Source organism: Anoplophora glabripennis, unplaced genomic scaffold (genome assembly GCF_000390285.2).
Source record: "Anoplophora glabripennis isolate ALB-LARVAE unplaced genomic scaffold, Agla_2.0 scaffold152, whole genome shotgun sequence".
Lineage (NCBI taxonomy): Eukaryota > Metazoa > Arthropoda > Insecta > Coleoptera > Cerambycidae > Anoplophora > Anoplophora glabripennis.
The window spans coordinates 44,047-59,421 of record NW_019416497.1 but is presented as its reverse complement, the minus strand read 5'-3'; positions in this window follow the sequence as shown (position 1 = coordinate 59,421).

The window sequence follows — 15,375 nt, the reverse complement described above, 5'->3', positions numbered from 1 at the left end:
ACAGTACAGTCGAAGGTGGCACAATTGTATCAGATTTCGTTGCATTTTAGAAAAAGTGTGGTGTCCAACTGTCTAAAAGTACTTTATATGTACATACATTTTTGGTACAAAATGTAAATAGTAAGTACAAGGTACACTTCGAAGAAAAAGTGCGGTAATACAACTACGTACTTAATACTTACATACATTTTTGGTACAAAATGTAAGTACTCTTTGAAGAAAAATGTGCGGTAGTAACTAGACTAGTACTGTTTATAACCATGTACTCTTCATACATACACATACATTTTTAGTATAAAATGTGAGTACATTTCGAGGGAAAAGTACGGTAGGTTAGTACAACGTTTTATAAGAACCTAGTATATATACCTATAAGTACCTTACATATCTTAGCTACATAAGTTTTTGGTACAAAATGTAAATACACTTTGAAAAAAAAGTGCGGTAGTAACAACTTTTTATAATTATACACATAATGCCTTTTTACACTAGTACTGTTTATAACCATGTACTTAGTTAGTACTTACATACATACATTCAATTTTAGTATAAAATGTAAGTACACTTCGAGGGAAAAGTGCGGCAGTTACTTAAGTACAACGTTTTATAACAAATTTTACCTTACATATCTTAGCTACTACATACATTTTTGGTACAAAATGTAAATACACTTTGAAAAAAAAAGTGCGGTAGTACCTAATAACTTTTTATAATTACACACATAATGCCTTTTTACTGATGGACGAGGACCACACTATCCGTTTTGACGAAGCTGTGAAACCGAACCGGTACCATCCCGCGGTAAAAATACACAGGTTTAAATAACATTCGGTAGGTGAGTTGGAACGAGACGAGACAAGTGAGAACGCTGTCATTTAACCTGTGTGTCTTCACTATCCCGCTGTCGGTCCGGTTTCCGTATCTTGTGGTGATTTATTAAGGTTATATTACAAGCATAAAAAAAAATACATCGAAGATCGATGAGGAGTACTCTGTTCTGTTTACTTACCTACTTTCACAAATAAACGAAACTATGATTAAAAAAGTAATGAACGTGTAAGTGTAAGTTCAAATCTCGAAATATCTTTCATGTACCTAATACAGAATTGGTATTTGTCAGATAAATTTATATCACTTTATTGTAATGCATACAACACTTATGAGACCAAATATAGACTTAAAATACAGATTAATTAATTTTAATCACAAACAGCCCTAAAGGTATTTTTTTCTATAGCAAATGATAAGTAACGTTTGCATTATATAACTCAAATTAACAGAGAATTAAGTACTGCATTTTAATCTTCAAGAAGTAGATAAAGTAATAATTTAACAGCGGGGATAGATAAAATACTTTAATGATTTTATTGTTACTTATTCATATACAACTTATTTTTAATTTTCATCAAATTAACAGATCAAGTAGCATTTTAATCGCAAGTGTAGATAGAAGGATAGAGGTAATAGTTATTTATGTGATAAATGTAGGATTGCAAGAATTCTCTATTCCATCAGTTCGAACATTTCTTCGGAACTTCAACCTTGTGTTGGTAGCNATTATATGCAAACTGCCAGGCTACAAGGATGTGGATTTTATTATCTTTTTCATTAAACGTAACTTTTCTCATTACGACCACACTCAGCTTCAAATATTTTTGGATACAAATAAATTAATTCCATAATCATGGAGACGTTTTCACTATTTCGATTTTTGGACGGTTGGAGTAGATTTAGTGCATTGTCAAATATATTTCCTGCATATGTCTGCAATCCTTTTTGCACAATCTTGAAATAGTTGGTAAATTGTAATCTTTCCAGAATATCTAGTCGGTACTCGATTAGAGGTGTACGTTCCCATAAATTGCATATAGTTTCATATCCCAGGTATATGTAGGAATTATTTTTCGAAATCTTTACAACTCGAGAATTTTGCACCTGCTCAAAATCTACACGAAAATTTTCAGTTTCTATGGAATCCATTAAATCGTTACTACAGAAATAATTAGTAACAATTCCCTGATATGTTAGAAAATATTTCCATTCTTCTCTGTTGAATAGTATGACATCACATTTATTTCCAGATAACTTTACAAATGGTTCGTAATTAAAATCATGTGCTAATCCAATAGATAAAAATTTGGTTCTTGATTTGTTTAAATGAAATTTTCTTTCACCAATGACCACACAATCATTTTTATTCTGAAATGCCGGTGGAAGGTTATTTGGTAAGTCTATTTTGAGATCCGGTAAATCAAAAATATTAGTATGATACGACATTTTACTAAGAAGCTTTACAAACTAGTGCTTATATTCCATCCAAAGTGTAGAGGGGTGGGGGTGGACTCCCTGCTCTCAGATTAGGTGGAGGGGGAACTGATTAGAATTCCCAGCTTTCTGATTGGGCGGATTAGAATTCCCAGCTCTCTGATTGGACGGATTAGAACTCCCGCCTCTCTGATTGGGTGGAGGGGGAACTCCCCGCTCTCTGATTGGGTGGAGAGGGCGGGGCCAAAAAAAAAAAATGGTGGGGGGGTGGATTCAAACTCCCCAACTTACACTACTCACGGTGTTGAAATTAAAATTTTATTTTTCGCATAAAATTTGGCAACCGGGGTTTTTTTGAGGAGAGAAATCATAATTTGGTATTATTAATTTTTGTGCAGTACTTAGAGCATTGTTAATTTGCCATAAGTTTTTTGACAGAAGACTTCTGCGATTTTTTGTGAATAAACCATATCTCTACACCTTTTTAAGCAAAAAGGCACACTTCCTTAACAACGCTAGAAGCCACAGTATTCGAGAAATTTGCAAATTTCTGCAAAGATGCAATTTGCTGAGTCCCTTAGGCGTTAAATGAAGTAGTTGAGAAATATATTTATTATTAATTTATTTTATTTTTCTGGTATTTTCCAACGGGTACGGGATTCTTTGGTGTGCAGGGCAGAAGCTTGTATTAATGTCGGAGGTAGCCACTTTCAGCAGCTGTTGTAATGATGATTTTGTTTAATTTCCACACCCTGTATTTCAGAAACGAAGCAATTCCGAACACAGGTTTATATAAACTTTTTTTCTTACAATTAACACAGAAATACCCCACTTAAATATTTTAACGTATACTTAGGTTACACTATAATATACTTAATAGTATTATATACTTAATATACTATATCAATAACATTTGAAAATATCGAAAATAGATCTATTTAGGACAATAATTAGCAGTTATTAATTTTTTATGAAAAATACCTACTAAACTGGTACGTTTTATTTATGTGATAGTCATCCCACCTGAAAAAATCTTAGTACTATCTCAATTTTGGATAGAAAACGTTACTCTTGACTTGTAGACGTACTATGTTGGTAACTAATGTATTTATATGTATAAATTAATATTCAGATCCTTTTTGTAAATAATATTCTGTTAAATTAATATTTTATATTTTCCATTGATTAGATAATAATAATAGAGGCATATGATACACTAGAACAGTGAGTATTGTAATGGCTACGACTGAATAAAAACTGTCATAGCTGCATAATGAAGTAAAAATTTGATAAAATTGTTCCAGTTGACTAATGACCGTCTCCACCAACCTTCAATTATGTAAAGAATAGGTGAGATTTACTTAATTAACTAGGGAACGGATAAGATTTGATACTTTATTTGACTTCGATTTTCAAATTAAAAATGCATTTATGTTGCTACAAAACTAGTAAAACTTGCAACATCTAAAATACGTTTCATTAAATTTTAAAATAGTTATTTGTTAATAAATATCTTATAAAAGAAATATTGGTGTTACCATCCCCTTCCGTGGTGGCAAAAGTCCCTGTCCTAATATTATCCATAAATTAATGAATATCTTCATGAATTTCTTTGATTCTGTATACCGGCTATTATGAGCTGCTAAATTTTGTAAAGTTTTCACACAAGAGTAGGTAACGGCATTTCTCTCGCAGTTTAGGGTAGACTCGCTAGATGTCAGTACCACCAAATAATACTTCATCTCATTTTAACACGAGGATTAGTTGCAGTAAATCGCCGACAGCATGTGACTAGAATTTTGTGTAAGAACTTCTTGGTATAAGGCTACGTAATTATTTCCGTTGTAAGTCTTTTCTCATGATACTAAAACTAAAGTATCATTATCATGGGTCTTCCTGTATTCTCTCAAACGTATAGATGTTTACCACCATGATAAAGAGACATAGTCTCGTGGTCCTGAACGCGAGGCAGATATTTCTTGTGGCAATTGTATATTACCACAGAAGTCGTCGAATGATCATCATGTTCACCCACAATTATTATTTTGTGGGTTTGGGAGGCCACGGATACCAAACAATCCGGGTGGTTGCTTCAAGCAAGAAAACACATTTCTGGTTTAGTAATCCTCTCCTATATCTAAACTCTGAAGTTTTTATTTTTTAGTATTTATTTATTACTTCTATGAATATAAGAGTAAAAACCAGACCTGACCAGTGACTAATTGTATAATTGTGTAACTAAATAATGTGACACATCGTGCAGTCATGACGGCGATTCATGAAAAGTCACTAACTTGAAAAATATAGGTAATGTGTAGGTATGTTTTATGTACACAGTCACACGCTTTTACTTACATAGATAAACTTAGGGAACAGCGGAACTTTGGACATCGAAAACTTTTAGCATACGCAAAAGTGAAGTAAAATTAATGGAATCGTGGATACGAACAAAACAAATAAGTATTGGATGAGATAACATAATCTAAATGTGTAGAACAATCTCTCTTATTTGAGAAATTTGTTAAGCGGGTCATTTACATATAGGTATGTACATATGTGCAAAAAAGTCATTTAATTTTAGTAATTGTTTGCTGAGTGTTTTGAAAATGGTCGGGAAGTTGTCATTTAGCGAACAAATTGACATGCTATTAGTATTTGATTTAAGTCGTTTATTTTTCTGTTAAATTATTCTTATTCCAACTTTGTTCCTAATCGTCAAGATTGACGTTTAATTCATAGCCACACAGCTGTAATACGTATTATTAGTTATTCGTGTTTTTACTCAAAACGACAAAGCTTTTTGAAAACTAGCAAGAGTAAGAAATGTTTTAGAATTAAATTCACCATGAAATAAAGTAATAATTTTTTAAGTCCGCCAACGGATTAAAAATTCTGTCATATTTTAATGGTGTAGCGTCCCTTATGAACCCTTTAAAATACTTCAATTGAACTCTACTTACTGTCGATTAATGTTCTTGGTACACTTACACCGTGTACCAAATTTGGTCTTTCTAAGTTCAAGTATAACTGAGATGATTTTTTTCGAAATTTGAAACCTAACTTTCAAGACGTATAACTTCTCGGGGGTGCAACTTAGTATACATAAAGGTAAGTTGGGTTCCCCTACATGTCCCTGTTCTGTATTGGTTCTTATGCGACACACTCTGTATAAGTTTTCTTTAGGGTATAAGACAACTTACTACTTACTATACAAGTAAGGAAAAAAAGCATATTTTTACCTGGTATCATACTTATCCTGAATTTTGCACGGATGTTAAACATACATATATACAATAAATCGCGTATGATACTATATACCAGCCGTAAACCATAAATAAACACCCCGCAGAATGTTTTTAACAAACTATTAACACATCAATTAATAATTGTAAGAATTATTGACTACCTATCTCTACAAATTTGTTGGACAAAACAGGAAAGGTACATTTTTTGATGTTTATATGTTCTCCGTGATGTTTCAATGCGAAAAATTAATATGGTTGCTCTGTTTAGCATAACGCTTCGTCACTTCCTGGATGAATTTACTTGTTCTATCATTGTCTTACTAAAAGTGCGATTTCTTATCTATAGAACGACAGTCTTAATATTATTTGAAATCGGTCGTAAATATCGTACAAGTTATATTACGAAGGGGAAATTGCCTTAATTTATTGTTTAAAGTACTATAGCCGCAGTCACGGTAGAGAGAGAAAGTTTAAAAAAATACACTTATGTAAACTAAAGAGATATTAGCGATTTGAAACAAGTTTCGCATTTTTTTTAACTTCGATACATTTATTAAATGTAATAGCAGTTTTTATTCAGTCGTATACATTCCAATACTCACTCTTCTGGTATATCCTATGCGTCTATCAATATCTAATTAATGGAAAATACAAAAAATTAATTTATCAGAATATTTACAATTTACAAAAATCATCTGAATATTAAATTATCACAGATTATTCATTAGTTAACTACCATAGTACATCTAAACAGTTGACCTAATAGATCATGTTCGGTCCAATTATCCTATGTAGATTTGTTTTCGATATTTTCAAATGTTTATTTATATAGTCCGTTTAAACGTATATGAATTTCGAGTAATTTGAATGGCTCCGTGAAGATGGAGCCACTTACATGTTACTACTGGAATCTCGACCGCAGATATGATGAACTCCCCAGATGCAGCTTGAGAGTGTAGCCCCAGCCGGCGGGTTTCCACCTACCATAGGGGCTACCGAGTGTGATTAACAAGGTGCCTCGTCCAGGGCGACGGGTGAGGCTCCCTTGCACCAGTGCAGTGAAGTGCAGTGCTAGTACTGCTAGTACTGCTAGTAGAGCTCGTTTAATGCGAGTCGTTCTATTCATGAGCTGCCCTTCTCTGTACAGTACAGTCGAAGGTGGCACAATTGTATCAGATTTCGTTGCATTTTGGAAAAAGTGTGGTGTCCAACTGTCTAAAAGTACTTTATATGTACATACATTTTTGGTACAAAATGTAAGTAGTAAGTACAAGGTACACTTCGAAGAAAAAGTGCGGTAATACAACTACGTACTTAGTACTTACATACATTTTTGGTACAAAATGTAAGTACACTTTGAAGAAAAATGTGCGGTAGTAACTAGACTAGTACTGTTTATAACCATGTACTCTTCATACATATACACATACATTTTTAGTATAAAATGTAAGTACATTTCGAGGGAAAAGTGCGGTAGTGTTAGTACAACGTTTTATAACAAATTAGTACCTTACATATCTTAGCTACATAAATTTTTGGTACAAAATGTAAATACACTTTGAAAAAAAATTGCGGAAGTAACAACTTTTTATAATTACACACATACATAATGCCTTTTTACACTAGTACTGTTTATAACCATGTACTTAGTTAGTACTTACATACATACATACATTTTTAGTATAAAATGTAAGTACACTTCGAGGGAAAAGTGCGGCAGTTACTTAAATACAACGTTTTATAACAAATTTTACCTTATATATCTTAGCTACTACATACAATTTTGGTACAAAATGTAAATACACTTTGAAAAAAAAAAGTGCGGTAGTACCTAACAACTTTTTATAATTACACACACAATGCCTTTTTACTGATGGACGAGGACCACACTATCCGTTTTGACGGAGGTGTGAAACCGAACCGGTACCATCCCGCGGTAAAAAATACACAGGTTTAAATAACATTCGGTAGGTGAGTTGGAACGAGACGAGACAAGTGAGAACGCTGTCATTTAACCTGTGTGTCTTCACTATCCCGCTGCCGGTCCGGTTTCCGTACCTTGTGGTGATTTATTAAGGTTATGTTACGAGCATAAAAAAAAATACGTCGAAGATCGATGAGGAGTACTCTGTTCTGTTTACTTACCTACTTTCACAAATAAACGAAACTATGATTAAAAAAGTAATGAACGTGTAAGTGTAAGTTCGAATCTTGAAATATCTTTCATGTACCTAATACAGAATTGGTATTTGTCAGATAAATTTATATCACTTTATTGTAATGCATACAACACTTATGAGACCAAATATAGACTTAAAATACAGATTAATTAATTTTAATCACAAACAGCCCTAAAGGTATTTTTTTCTATAGCAAATGATAAGTAACGTTTGCATTATATAACTCAAATTAACAGAGAATTAAGTACTGCATTTTAATCTTCAAGAAGTAGATAAAGTAATAATTTAACAGCGGGGATAGATAAAATACTTTAATGTTTTTATTGTTACTTATTCATATACAACTTATTTTTAATTTTCATCAAATTAACAGATCAAGTAGCATTTTAATCGCAAGTGTAGATAGAAGGATAGAGGTAATAGTTATTTATGTGATAAATGTAGGATTGCAAGAATTCTCTATTCCATCAGTTCGAACATTTCTTCGGAACTTCAACCTTGTGTTGGTAGCAATAAGTGTTATGATTATGATATGATTTTCGATCATCCATATTAAAAGTTTCCAATTTGTATAAATCATTGGATAGGTACAAAGCGTTATTTGATGGAACGAACTCATCAGACGTACTTACCTACTTTGATATGTCCCAATTTTCATGTACCGGCAAGATTGACATTAACATCGAGTAATAAGACCATAGTGTACAAAAAAGTATGCCAGAAGTACCTTTTCACTCACACCACTGATATTCTTTGCGCTTTTCCACATTTGAAAGCACACATACATACCTATTTGTTGCATATCAGCCGCGATAGTTGGAGCACCAATTACCTCATGCACGGACTTTTTTTATGTCTGAATAAAATTTTCTTCATAAACTACATATATGCTTTGTGACAGAAAGCATAAACTATATAAAGCAGTAAGTGGATTAGTATGCGATGCAGAAATTGTATAGGGACAAATCCACCCATTGTATGGTGCCCTTATAATAAGTTTTGTAAATGTACTGCATACTTGTATGATATTGATGTAAGATGCAACTTATTAGCTTAGCAACTAGTTTTAACTATGAATTTCACTGTTATTTTCGGTGTTTGTAACAGGTCTGTTTAATTTTAAAGTATCATTTCATATTATTCAGTGCGGTATAGCATTGAAGAAATGAATTACAACAAAGCAGAATTTTGGTCGCAGAATCAAGAATTTCTTCATATTTCAGTTATTTTCTTCATATTTGCATTAAAAATAAGGAGACGCTGTCTCACTGTCTCAATATTTTAATCAATAACTAATACTAACGTCACCCCAGTGAAATGCACTTCCATGTATGGCAATTACAGAGGTCATTCAAGGTGATTGATACAATAATTGTCAGTACTATTTAACTTGGCGGGGGTCAAACGAAAGTCACCACCTTCCATGACGTCACTTGAAAGTCATTCAATGTCATATGGATCCTCCAATATGTAGAGGTCAAACGAAGGTCACCGTGACCTCTATCAATGACCTCGGAGTCACGGATGATGTCACAGAAAGCTCCCTTCACAAACAATCGAATACGTCACATCAATATCAACCCAATGTAATGCACTTCCATGTACGGTAATTACAGAGGTCAGTCAAGGTGATTGATACAATAATTGTCAATACTATTTAACTCGGCAGGGGTCAAATAAAGGTCACCATGACCTCTATCAATGTCATCTGGGTCACGGATGATGTCACAGAAAATCCCCTTCACAAACAATCGAATACGTCACATCAATATCAACCCAATGTAATGCACTTCCATGTACGGTAATTACAGAGATCAGTCAAGGTGATTGATACAATAATTGTCAATACTATTTAACTCGGCAGGGGTCAAATAAAGGTCACCATGACCTCTATCAATGTCATCTGGGTCACGGATGATGTCACAGAAAATCCCCTTCACAAACAATCGAATACGTCACATCAATATCAACCCAATGTAATGCACTTCCATGTACGGTAATTACAGAGATCAGTCAAGGTGATTGATACAATAATTGTCAATACTATTTAACTCTGCAGGGGTCAAATGTCATCTGGGTCACGGATGATGTCACAGAAAATCCCCTTCACAAACAATCGAATACGTCACATCAATATCAACCCAATGTAATGCACTTCCATGTACGGTAATTACAGAGATCAGTCAAGGTGATTGATACAATAATTGTCAATACTATTTAACTCTGCAGGGGTCAAATGTCATCTGGGTCACGGATGATGTCACAGAAAATCCCCTTCACAAACAATCGAATACGTCACATCAATATCAACCCAATGTAATGCACTTCCATGTACGGTAATTACAGAGATCAGTCAAGGTGATTGATACAATAATTGTCAATACTATTTAACTCTGCAGGGGTCAAATGAAGGTCACCACCTGCCATGACGTCAGTTGAAAGTCATTGAATGTCGAATGCCTCCTCCCATATGCAGAGGTCAAATGAAGGTCACCGTGACCTCTATCAATGTCATTCAGGTCACGGATGACGTCATCCAAGGTCATCCCAAGGTCACTCAAGGTCATCCCAAGGTCGAAAGTGGACGGGGGAGTCTCAGCACCGGCTATAATAACCTACTCACATATGAAATTAAAGAAACAATGCATACGTATAGCATGTCATCTTGGGTTCAGCATTTGTCATTTAAATTTACAAAAAAAAAAACAAAATAATCCGAAAGATTTGGTTCATGCATTTGTAAGACAAAGAGTTTTTGTTAGAATGAAATTTTTAAATAATTAAATAGTAGTAAAAACGGCCACATAATTGTGATGTATAGTTCTGGACTCTGTAGAAGATCCAACTAAATATTTAAAATAAGTATTACATGTATTTAGATTTAAAGTATTCTTTTGTATATCGATTTTTTGTAGTATTGTGATATCCAAATAAACGATATTATTTATTTTATTTTAAGAATGATTTTTCCTAAAAAATCAAGAATAGGAAAGTTCACGTGTAGAAGAGTACTCAGTACACCAACGAAGGACACTGTAGATAAGTATACACACACACATACTAATATTTTAAAATATTCACATCTACATAAATGTGCAAAAATTGTTATAAGTTTGATATATCCAACTGTACTCTCAATTGAATACAAAATTACAAATATTTTTTTCTTCTTTCCTAATGCCTATTTTTTTTATTTGTATTTTCCTGCTACTACAAATATTATATTAAATGCTTTTCCCATATTCAATTTTAAATGTAATTTAATAAAATATATCATCGTATAGAACTAGGTAGACATATAATATGTTTTCATGTAAATTTTTGAGACTAGAACTTATTTTCTATACATAGTCAAAAATTATCATCGCAAAACGAAATAAACGCAAAGTTTTTAATTTAAATTATCACTGTTCATAAATATATCAAAAATGCTGCATAAATGTCCGAAAAAGTAATTATAACTTAAAAATTTACAAGCAAAGTAACACTGCACTCGTAAGAAAATCAATCTGAAATCTGTGCACAAAGATGACGTCACACGAATCAGGATTGTTGAATCAAGGCAACCTATTCAGTTTACGGACCGTGAGATGTGATCACGTACGCCACAGCACCGCACGCAGAGATCGACATCCCCACCGCTGAAGCCGCACGAGTTTGACCGACGCATCTCCTATGTAGTGTTTTCCCGTGAAAGTACGGTATAGTAATTGTGTACATTGTTCTATACAAATATTTCAACGTTATACCTATACATTACATATTAAAAACTACTTGCTGAACAATATTAGCGACCGGCATCACTTACTTAATAATTAATTACGAAAAGCTGCGCTGGACTCTTCCTAATTGCAATCAATGTTGATATGTATATTTTGTAATACTAATTAGGTTACGAATCCAGTACACCTTCCCCGAAAAACAGAAAAAAAATTTGCTGTAGTTAATTTTTTCCCCTTTTTACGTAATATATTTTTAAGTTTATATGTTTACCTATGGCAATAATGTTTAAAATCTTGAAATTGTTATTTAATGTGTAATTTATTTATTGTTTGAATATAATAATGAATTTATAATTTGAATACGTATTGTTTTCCATTAATTTCAAATAAGTATTTAACTAAGTAGGTACCACTGTCAGATTAACAGCAAATGATGACACAACATGCATGTTGATTTTATTTTAAGTTTACTTTCGTAGCCATTCTATCAAGAAATTGGATCATTTTATTTATCACAAAAACCGTCAAAATAGAAAAAATAAAAGATGGGTATAGGGAAGTGTAATATGGATAGATAGAGTAAAACTGTACACCAGATTTTGATTAAATATAAAACCAAGTTTTGGCGGTTCGAAGTCACGCAAATTCGACAATAAATTTCCATCACCCTGTATAAAATTAAATAGTTTTTAAAGTAACTGTAATCAATGATCCTCCCTATCTCCCTCAATACCTACTTCAGTTTGCACAATGTAAAAAATAGACAATTTTGCCTATCGAAAAAGAACTTTTTTGAAAGAATTGAAATATGTCGAAAACCATTATAGATAGGTATAGGGAAGCTTCTCCGGTGAGGAAAGGCAAAGAAACAAAAAACTTATTATTATTGATGCACGAAAAATACATTTTATTGGAGACTAGCTGGGTTCCGTACCATAGCGCTAGGTCTCCTTCTCATTGTCTGCAATCCAACTCTCTATATCCTATTTTACTTACATACATTACATATTAAAAACTACTTGCTAAACAATATTAGCGATGTAGGTCGCTACTTACTTAATAAGTAATTACGAAAAACTGCGCTGAACTCTTTCCTAACTGCAATCAGTGTTGATATATTTTGTAATACCAATTAGATTACGAATCCAGTACACCTTCCCCGAAAAGCAAAAAAAATTCTGTAGTTTTTTTAACGTAATTATTATTTGTATATGTTTACCTATCTACTTTAATATCGTTTAACCCAATTCTTATGTATTTCTACATGTTTATTGTCAATGTCTAAAACTGTTATAGCCTTTATCTTCTAACACTTTGTAGGGAAATTTAAAAAGAATGTCCAACTTATTGCACTTACTCTCATTACTTACTAAAACCATATCTCCTTTTCTGTAACCTATTTCTTTACAATTCCTATAACGTTTTTTTTTACAAGTTAGACCTAGCATAATTCCAAGCTGTTTGTAATCGAAATTTTAATTCTGCTGGGTAATTATAAAAGTTATATAAAGCATCCATTCTACTTTCAGTATTTGATGGAATTCTACCCGGTGTGCCAAATACTAACTCATGGGGCGTATAAAGTTTTGATGTGTGGACTGTGTTATTGTACGAAAAGCGCCAATAGGGTATCCACGTACTCCAATTATTTGTCTCTTTTGCAAGTCGTGTGCGTAAATATGCACCCAAGTGTTTATGCGAATTTCAAGACTTTCTAACGTTTGATGGTGTTAAGCAAGCTGTGTGATCGATTTTAAATAATTTACACTCTTCTTGAAACATACTTGACATATACTCTGAACCTAAATCGGTTACTGCCTCAAGCGGTATGCCAAACCTTAATGTAAAGTTTTCTACAAAAGCTTTCGCAACCGTAATAATTTCTTTGTCGGGTAATGGGGCATGCTTCTATAAATTTAGTAGCGTTATATTGTATTGTTAAGATATATTTATTTCCCTCAATATCTGTTGGTAAAGGACTCATTAGGTCGAGAAAATTTTTTTGGAAGGTTGATGTAGCTGTTGTGGTTATTGTCATGGGTTCCTTATTAGGTTTTGAATGTTTACTTCTTCGACAATCATCACACCTTTTGACAAATTTCTCAACATCCCTTTTCAGGCCTTGCCAAACATACCTTCTTTTAATATTATTATACATGCGATTTATACCAGCATGGCCACCTGTTGGTAACGTATGAAAATCGTTTAGAATTTATTGTCTTCATTCTTTATTATCTATACGCTCTAAATCCCTTACCATAATAAATTTATTTTTTAAATTTTTACTATAGCTTTACACGCATGCAAATGCTGTAAAAATTTAATACTATCTCCATTTCTCAAAAGTCAAATTATTTTATTATTAAAAAAAATTATCAAATTATTTTATTATTTAAAACCACAAATTAATTTCATTAATTAATAATAACAATAGCGGCTAACGCAGTTGAATTTGCTGATATAAAATAGGTGTTATAAAATTCTATTTATTTCTTTCCTTGCGAAATTCTTTCAAGTTTTTGTCCATTTTGTATTACACTTCGCCTTGTGTAAGGTCAGGTTTTACAGTGAATCAGTTTTCAGTGCCATGCAGAAATGTATTTTTAAATCATTTCGAATTGCCTTTCCTGATTTTTTTACAAAATTGTATTTGTAAAAGTCCCTTGTACATCCAAAATTTGTTTTGGATAAGTTCTGAATCACCCTGTATATTGTAGTGTAGTAGTAAGTAGGACAATTATGTTTATAAATTGATAATAGTAAACATTTCAAAAGTATGTTATAGATTGTAGTGGTAACTTATGATGTTGAAAGTAGGTTTGCCAATTGTAAAACTATCTGCTAAGTCGGCAAGAACACGATGTCCCACATTCCTATAATTGTAATTCACAAAAAGGTATGGAATAAAACATTCAGAGACTACTGTTTTCCAAGTGAAGACGTGCCTTATGATTTCCGATCCTGCCCCTCATCCTAATGAAATAAATGAACAAAGTTAAGTTCACCACATGGCGATCCTGCAGTTGAGAGGCCTATGGAGATTTCTTTGGAAAATATACAAAGAGTGAAGTGAAGTAAAACTAGTACGAAATGGGCGCAAAACAAACAAAGGGGGAAGTCATCAACGTACAAACAGGAAATTGCCAGGTCAGTACCAGTACAAGCTTATCAGTACTGGAAAGTCTTGGAGTGTTAGCGTTCATTGGCTTGTGCATAACGATTATGTGTATTGGAGGAATCTTGATATTCAAAGGTTATCGGTCTCTACTGAATAAGCGAATCGACAGAAGAGTTCGAAAGTAAGTCCGAAGGAGCCAGAAGCTGCAAAGCATATCATCGTCCTAGTGAATAGTGGGTGAGTGTAAAGAAAAGTGAGTGAGACAAGTGTTGGAGACGTTGCGGAAATGAAAAGGTTTCTTAATGTCAACAACGGACAACTTCAAGGACATCTACGAGAAACTCAGAGTGTTTAACTGTAACTTAGGAAAGGACCATGCGGAAAGGAGAAGTAATTTGGAGGTAACTATATTAGTAGATTAGATAAAATTAGGAACGAGGTAATTAGAGAAATAAACGAATTTTGCAATAAAGTAAGTACTTCGGAGGATGTCAAGGAAATAAATTCAATTATTTCAGCAACACAGAAGTATAAATTAGTAATTGATGATATTCTAAAACGTAGGTTAGACAGTTTAGATGTAACTAGTTATAATTGTAGTAGTTTAGCGAAAGAATCAGATTGTAAATGTAAGTTAGTGCAGGTGGATGTCAAAATGGCTGAGAAATTTGATTTAAGAACAGCTGTAGCTATAATTCCAATAATGACGAATACTAGAGTTTTGCAATTAACTGATGCCATAGAAATGTACGATAGTCTATTAGATAATGAGAGTAAAAAGCTATTGATAAAATATGTTCTTAAAACAAGATTGCCAGCAAGCGCTAAATTAAAACTACAAGATG